This window comes from Scylla paramamosain, chromosome 22 (assembly GCF_035594125.1).
Source record: "Scylla paramamosain isolate STU-SP2022 chromosome 22, ASM3559412v1, whole genome shotgun sequence".
Lineage (NCBI taxonomy): Eukaryota > Metazoa > Arthropoda > Malacostraca > Decapoda > Portunidae > Scylla > Scylla paramamosain.
Window position 1 is genome coordinate 4,475,001 of NC_087172.1, and position 7,500 is coordinate 4,482,500.

General features: G+C 39.4%; 1 long non-coding RNA gene across 1 annotated transcript in view; it reads right to left on the bottom strand.

Moving 5' to 3' along the window:
* Positions 1 to 3,003: 3,003 nt before the first annotated feature.
* LOC135111460 (uncharacterized) overlaps positions 3,004 to 7,500 on the bottom strand; it is a 111,429-nt gene continuing 106,932 nt past the window's right edge. Inside the window, exon 3 of the long non-coding RNA XR_010273750.1 lies at positions 3,004 to 3,089. This is a non-coding gene — a long non-coding RNA (uncharacterized LOC135111460). The remainder of the gene's footprint in view (positions 3,090 to 7,500) is intronic.

Genomic DNA, 7,500 nt, shown 5'->3' on the forward strand with positions numbered 1-7,500 from the left:
AGAAAGGGGGAGGGGGAGGAGGAGGAGCCAACTAGATAAAAGAAGAGGGAAGGAGGTGAGGGAAGGGTTACTGGGAAAGGGGAGGAGGAAGGGAAGGGGTGATGGGAGAGGTAGGGGGAGGAAGTGAGGGAGAGAGAAGGTTCAAGAAAAGTGATGGAGGAGGGAAGGAATCTTGGAAGGGGTGGAAGATGGGTAGGTGAGGGGAGACAGGTGAGGGGAGGCAGGTGAGGGGTCAGACAGGTGAGGGAGGGTCAGGTGTAGCGTGACAGAGGCGATCGTTACGTTGCATGACCTTCCCTCCCTCCCCTCCCTCCTTCCCTCCATCCCTCCCTTCTTCCTTCCTGTCCTCCTTGCCTCCCTGACTTCCTACACACACACACACACACACACACACACACACACACACACACACACACACACACACACACAACGTCTTACGTAACCACAACCCTTATAGTAGCAGTAGTAGTAGTAGTAGTAGTAGTAGTAGTAGTAGTAGTAGTAGTAGTAGTAGTAGTAGTAGTAGTAGCAGTAGTAGTAGTAGTAGTAGTAGTAGTAGTAGTAGCAGTAGTTATAGTAACAGCAATTACTACAACAACAACAACAACAACAACAACAACAACAACACGCACCTGACATAAAAGAGGGCAATTAATCCCCATGAAAGGAGCCATGACGTCATAGCAAGAAGAGGGTGTGTTGCCATATGATGTTCTTTGTTTACTTTTCAACTTGACACGTGAAAAATTGTCTTAGTGCTCTCAAGAAGCTTGCCATTATCAAGGTTACCAGAATAAGACTATGAAAAACAAGGTACACGGTGTATTAAGTAAAGTCATATAATAGTAAATGCTTCCACTGCATAAATGATACAACTAAAGTAACACAAATGAAAAAAAAAAAAAAAGTAAGGAGCTTATGAAGATGAAAATAAGGAGCAAGTAAAAATTTTGATGAATATAACGAGAGAGAGAATAAGAAAATTCGTTAACATAATTAGAAAAAAAGCATAAAAAAACATAAAAAAAAATATAAAAAAAACATAAAAATTCATAAGATAGATGCCCACCACCAAAGCTAACACACATGAACAGACAGGCAAAAATATATAAACAAAAGAAATGCAAAATAACTTGAACACAAACACACTGAGAGGAAAGACGTTAATAAACAAGAAATATTTTTAAAACGTGCATGTACCAACAACATTAACAGAAGCACAAACCGGAAAAGACAGATAAGTACACAAAAGAACACCTACAAAAAACACCATAAATACAAAAAACTGTCACGAAAAACCTTAGCATCACAGAAACACACATAAGGACAACAACAGATCACAAACCAAACAAACATACAATCACGCGAGACAGAGCAAAGAAGGTCACAAGAATCAGACCAATGAAATGAGGATAACGCAACAAAGTAAACGTCTGAGTGACCCCAACATTTTTCCTGCACCGTTTTCCAATTCTGTCTTAACGCTTGCCTTACTCTCGCTCCTTGCCTCTGCGTTCTTTCCGTGGATCGCTCTTTGTCCTTCCTGGTGAGGGTTGTCGTGTTGCCTGAAGCTCCCTCGGTCTCTCCTCTTTTCTCTTTTCATCTAATCACCTTTCTTTAATGTATGTAATGATGGTATACTATTTACACACACACACACACACACACACACGCACACACACTCTCACTCTCTCTCTCTCTCTCTCTCTCTCTCTCTCTCTCTCTCTCTCTCTCTCTCTCTCTCTCTCTCTCTCTCTCTCTCTCTGTTATTGCCAGCAACATGTACGCACAATAGATGTCACTCTTCTATCATATTACTCTCCTCTCTCACACACAATGGATCTCATTCTTAAGCTTTGTTGTCTTATAAAGAATGTTTTCAGTGGATACAGGGGTGACTAATAGGGCTGTTATGGGTGTTTTTCTCACTAAGATGCAGCAAAATCCTTCCAGAACTATCACTGTAATCATGGAAACACCACTGAACTGTTAAAAAGTAGCTGAGATAGTCACAAAAAACTTTTAATATTTTCTTCTCTCCCTATTCTTTTTTCCTTTCTTCCTCCCTCCTGCCTCCCGGTCTCCCTCCATTCCTTCTCCTTCCTCCGTGCTCATTCCTAAGGCTCGTCTCAAACAATCAACCGTTCTTCTCTCCTCCTTTCTTCTTCCTTATAGTCTTCGAGGCAGAGAGAGAGAGAGAGAGTTGGAATGTGTATTGAAAGCTTAAGAAAGAGAGAGGATGAGCACGACTTTATTTTATTTACTGACTGCTGCGGGGAAGGATTTATATTTAGCAGTTATGAATAAAATAGCTTCTTGTACTTAACAATAAAGCATCTATCACACAAGAGACATTTTTTTTTATGAATATTGTGTATTATTAAAAACATTCACAGTAGTAGTACGTAGGAATAAGTTGGCCTTTTCTTTCCCCTCATAATTTTATTGCCCTTGGCCAGTGATCCTCTTGCGAAAAAATCTCTCTCTCTCTCTCTCTCTCTCTCTCTCTCTCTCTCTCTCTCTCTCTCTCTCTCTCTCTCTCTCTCTTATTCATTGACCCTTACCTAGTCAAATACTGTTTCATGTACCTCGTTCCCCATCTCTTCCTTATCCCTGCCTTCAACCATCTCTCCTCGCCTCCCTTCCCATCATACCACGGCATTCCCTCGCCTGCCCAGCACTTACCCTAGCCCTCCGCCCCCTGTCGTCCCTGCAACTTCAGGCATTACTTTGAGATACGGCGCGGCAGGAATCACAACTTCTCTCCTTCTCCCTCCTTCAGTTAAAGCTCACACAGGTGCTGGCTTGATGCTTCCTCCTCTTCCTTCACCTCCTCTTCCTTTTAATGCTTCCTCCTCTTCCTTCTTCTCCTCCTCCTATTAGTTTTATTTCTCAGCCTCTTCCTCCTCCTGCTCCTCTTGTGCTTGTTCTTGTTTGTGTTCTTCTCGTTCTCTTCTTCTTTTCTTCTTCTTCTTCTTCTTCTTCTTCTCCTTCCTCCTCCTCCTCCTCCTCCTCCTCCTCCTCCTCCTCCTCCTCCTCCTCCTCCTCCTCCTTTTTTTCCTATTTTCTTCTCTTCATCTTCGGTCGGCCTGTCACAAAAACAAAAATAAAAACAAAAACAACAAATAATAAACGAATTTATAGGTAAGAATAATAAAACCGAAAAGAAAAAGAGAGATAAAGGACTGAAGAAAACTTAGCTACAAAACGAATGCTTCTTTCTGGCAGCGTCTTATTGTAATATGAAAAACTATTCCACATTCTTTGTATACGTAGTGAAATTTTACAAACATATTCCGTAGAGTTATGGGGGAGAAGTTGAAAAGAAAAATGTATATTCTAAATCAAAATATACATAGGGTGCATACATCCATTCAGACAGACAGACAGACAGACAGACAGACACATGAAAAGAAACAAAAGAGAGAGAAAGAAAGAAAGACACACACACACACACACACACACACACACACACACACACACACACACACACACACACACAGGCCGACAAACAAACAAGAAATAAATGAAAGCAGAAATCACCGGGAAAAGAAAAAGACACAAAATTAGTTTAAGAATTTAAGTGAATAAGATAAACTTCCCTGCCACGCTGCTCTTGTGGAGTGTCAGGTGTGCCTACAGGTGTGTCTAGCCTCAAGGTCAGACAGGTGAGGGGATCAGCGTGCCGCCCTCAGCATAGGTGTAGGCGGTATGGTCAGTTACATTTTTTCCATGAAATTCTTCCTTTTTTTATCTCTCTTACTTTTCTGTCCCTTTCTGTGTGGTTCTTTTTTTTTTTATTTCGTGTAGTGTTTTATTGGATATCCTGCATTTTTCTTGTTTTTTTTTGTTTCATATGCGTATCGTTTTTTTTCCAATATTCTGTAACATTTCATTTTTTTATTTTTTTTCGTAAGGTTTCTTTTGTCCTATTATTTATTTATTTTTTTATTTTTTATTTATTTTTTTTTTTTGTAGCTTTCCATTGTTCATTTTTCAAGAGCACTAAACTCTCATCAAGTGTTGGTGTTTTCTTTTTTTTTCTAAATCTTTTTTTTTTTGGCGTGTTACTTTCCGTAAACTTTCTTTTTATCACATTTTGTTTCCTATCTCCCATGTACGTTTCTTTATATTTTTTTTTTCAAATGCCTTCTCTCTTTTCTTTTCTTTTTTTCCCAGTGCCTTCTTCCTCTTCTTCCGGTTTTTTTTTCATTGTCTTCATTTTCTTCAGTCTTTTCCGGAGCCTTCTTTCTTTTCACACGTTTTCTCCAGTACCTACTTTCTTTTCTCCCGTTTTTTTTCCAGTATCTTTTCTTGTTTTTGTTTCCAGTACCTCCTTTTTTTCTCCGTTTTTTCCAGTATCTTTCTTCTTTTATCCCTTTTTTTCATTATATTCTTTCTTTTCTCCCGTTTTTTCCAGTATCTTCTCTCTTTCTCCCGTTTTTTTCCAGTAATTCCTTTTTTCTCCCATTTTTTCCAGTATTTTCTTTCTTTTCTCCCATTTTTTTTCAGTATATTCTTTCTTTTCTCCTGTTTTCTCCATTACCTATTTTCTTTTCTCCTGTTTTTTTTCCAGTGCCTACTTTCTTTTCTTCCGTTTTTTTTTCAGTACCTCCTTTCTTTTCTCCTGTATTTTCCACTATCTTCTTTTTTTCTTCGTTTTTTTTCCGATGCCTTCTTTCTTTTCTTCCACTTACTTTTTTTCTTTTTTTTTTTTAGGTACCATACTGAACCTTTGTGAAGATGAAGACGACTAAGGTACAAAAATGGATTCCTGGAAGATGAACACAGTGAAGTATCAAATGTCTGAGAGAAAATACTGCACATAAACCAAACTAGACAAATACACTTACAAGGACGAGGCGTAAAGTGTACCAGAGTAAAGTCAACTAGTAAAGACTAAGAAGTAAGACTCTCTATGTGCTCTTTAACACTTACACTGCGATATGCAACAATTCACACCACTAAAAGAAAGGTAAGAAGTCTTTGTAAACATTTAGAGGAAAGAAAGGGATGGAAAAGAATAGAAGTTGCAATTTCTAACCTGTGTAATGTTTGGAGGTGGCTGTAGAAGAAGAAATGTCGCAGAGTAGTTAGTAATTAAAGGCAAATGTAGCAGATGACAGTGAATGGTTTAAACTGTCAAGTACATACAAGGAACAGCACCACGAGTTTATCTAGAAGCTTCACCATTGAACCACACATATAAGAACATGAGAAAATAAGGGAAGCTGCAAAAAGCCATCAGCCCTTTACACAGTAGTTCCTGTATGAAATTAATCACGTTTCTAAACACTAAATCTGGAAGGAAATATTAAAAAAATGAATAAATAAATAAAAACATTCCCATACAGAAATCCAAAACAACATTAATTTCACTCAAAATATTCCGGCATGAAAAATATCCAGACTAAGAAAAATGCCAGTATCTTCCTTCCTTGCGTTCCCTCCTTTCTTCGTTCTTCCTTCTCCCCGTCGGCCGTACTCTCGCTTACCTCGCTTGTCCCCAGTTTCTCCTTCCCTCCCTCCCTGGCTCGTCCGCGGAAGTCTGAATGGCGTACTCTATGAACTATTGAAGCGAGGCACCCAATGAACACGACAATACGAAACCTAATAACTGCGCCACACATTGTCTCCGCCACACACTCTGGGGACTCGCCGCGATGCAACATGCAGCCGCCAGGAGGACGCTTGCTGCCTCCACATCCAAGAATTATTAGGGCTCCCATGGCGGCGTGGTTTGTTGGCCATCCAGGAATGCCTTGCTTTGGTAACAGTAATGTACGTATTTTGAAACAGTTCTGCCCACACTTCCAATGCATTCAAAAACCTCTAGTTGAAGGTATACCGTTTTTCAAGTGTTTTTATAGTCTAGTGACAGATTAACAAGATTCCCGCATTATTAATAGGAAAACAACCTTGAGAGCCTGGTTAATCATTCATGTAGCCTTTGAAAATAGTCGCAGTGAGACAGCAAAGTGTTTCAGAATGCGAGTGTAAACCTGGTACTCTTGTCTTTCCTCTCCCGCCACATACTAACTTCCCCATCCGCTTCTCATCACAAGGGACGCAAGGGAAGCGCAAAACACAGTGCACCAGTTTGCCCTCACGAGGCTGTTTGTTATAAGGTGCACTGTAAAGCTTAAAGTAAGAGATGTGATAGCTAAAATGGAAGGTTCCTCTATCAAGTACATTTACCTCAGTCACTTCCATCAAAGGGCTCACATAGTCTGTTAAATATGTGTATTAGTGTACAGTAGAGTGCTTTGTAAATAACTAATGAAGAGGCAGATCAATATTTTATTTTTTTTTCAATGTTACTTTTTTTTCATAATCACCTTCGACTTTCCAGACACAACCACCGTAATACTTCTGTAGCATAGAACATTCAAAGCCAACCTCCTGTTATCTCTTCTCCGTGTGTTCATGGATAGAAATTTTACATTGCTCTGAATATTAACGGAAGGTAACCACAGCATCAAAAGGGTTAAAGCAGAGGTTCCTAAACATGTGGAGAGTACGCACCGCCTCTCTCCTCAACCTGAATGACGCGCCGCACGTCCCTTTGTCTCCCCGCCCACCCCTCCGGCGACCAAGTTTCAGCGGCTAATTATCGAAGCAGCTCGTGTATATCGACAAAGTCTCGTGATACCCGTCCCACCCTGAACCCTCCAGCCGCGCCGGGTAAAGCTTTCTGGAAAGAGAAAGATAGATAGATATATATATAGAGAGAGAGAGAGAGAGAGAGAGAGAGAGAGAGAGAGAGAGAGAGAGAGAGAGAGAGAGAGAGAGAGAGAGAGAGGAGAGAGAGAGAGAGAGAGAGAGAGAGAAGAGAGAGAGAGAGAGAGAGACTAATAGTGTCATTATCCTCTAAACTAACATTTACATAATCATGGAAGAATATTCCTAAATCATTTATATATATATATATATATATATATATATATATATATATATATATATATATATTATATATATATATATATATATATATATATATATATATATATATATATATATATATATATATAATATATATATATATATATTCTTTTTTTTTTTAAGTACTCCAGGTTACCCCAGCTTTAAAGTCTACATCACAGGAGAAGCATAAACCGTAAAAAAAAAAAAAAAAAAAAAAACACCGCAGTATTAACAAAATTATGCCTCATAAAAAAACTACAAATCCAGGAAGCGGCACACGCCCTCCCGGGCTTACTCGGAGCACACGCCAGAGGAGGCGCGGGTTACATACATGATGCACAGGCCACAAACGACCTTGCAGTCCTCACGAGGTGACCTGACCTTGAACTACTAAAGTGACAGTAAAAGAAAAGATCAACAAAGCAGAAGGCTCTCTCCCCGCCTTCCACTCCCTCCAGCATAAACTATACAAGAAACAGGTCGGAAATAAATACCTTACGGTATTAGAGAAGCAAAAATCCGAAGGAAATTTTGTTGAAAAGAATGAAAATAGATGAAACGAGGTGCCCCCATTTC